Genomic DNA, 443 nt, shown 5'->3' with positions numbered 1-443 from the left:
TATCTTGGTGTTCTTACATTCTTTTTCCTTGAAGTCTTATTACATCTCCTAGAATATGATGGGTATGTCATTGAAACTCTTGAGTTCTATAGTTAAAAAAAAAAAGCTGAAGGGATGAGCATGTAAGTAGCTGAGTAATAGAGCACCTGCCTAGTGCATGCAAAAGCCTTGGGTTCAAACCTCAACACTTAAAAAAAGTCTCAACATTTTCAAAGTTCTTCTTTGGGGAATGTTATAAATTAATAATGTTTCACAATAAAAAATAAATAAAAATAATAAATAATAAATTAATAATGTGTGGAATGTAAGGTTTTCAAATGTTTTATTGTTGTGATGAAGGTGATATACAGAGGGGTTACAGTTATATAAGTCAGGCATCTCTTGTGAAAAATTCTAAAATAGTACTAATCTAGCTAGTTCTTCCTATAATGAAATGGGAATCT

This window comes from Dipodomys spectabilis, unplaced genomic scaffold (genome assembly GCF_019054845.1).
Source record: "Dipodomys spectabilis isolate Male_0828 unplaced genomic scaffold, ASM1905484v1 ptg000036l, whole genome shotgun sequence".
NCBI classification, from domain to species: Eukaryota; Metazoa; Chordata; class Mammalia; order Rodentia; family Heteromyidae; genus Dipodomys; species Dipodomys spectabilis.
This window is presented reverse-complemented; position numbering follows the sequence as displayed.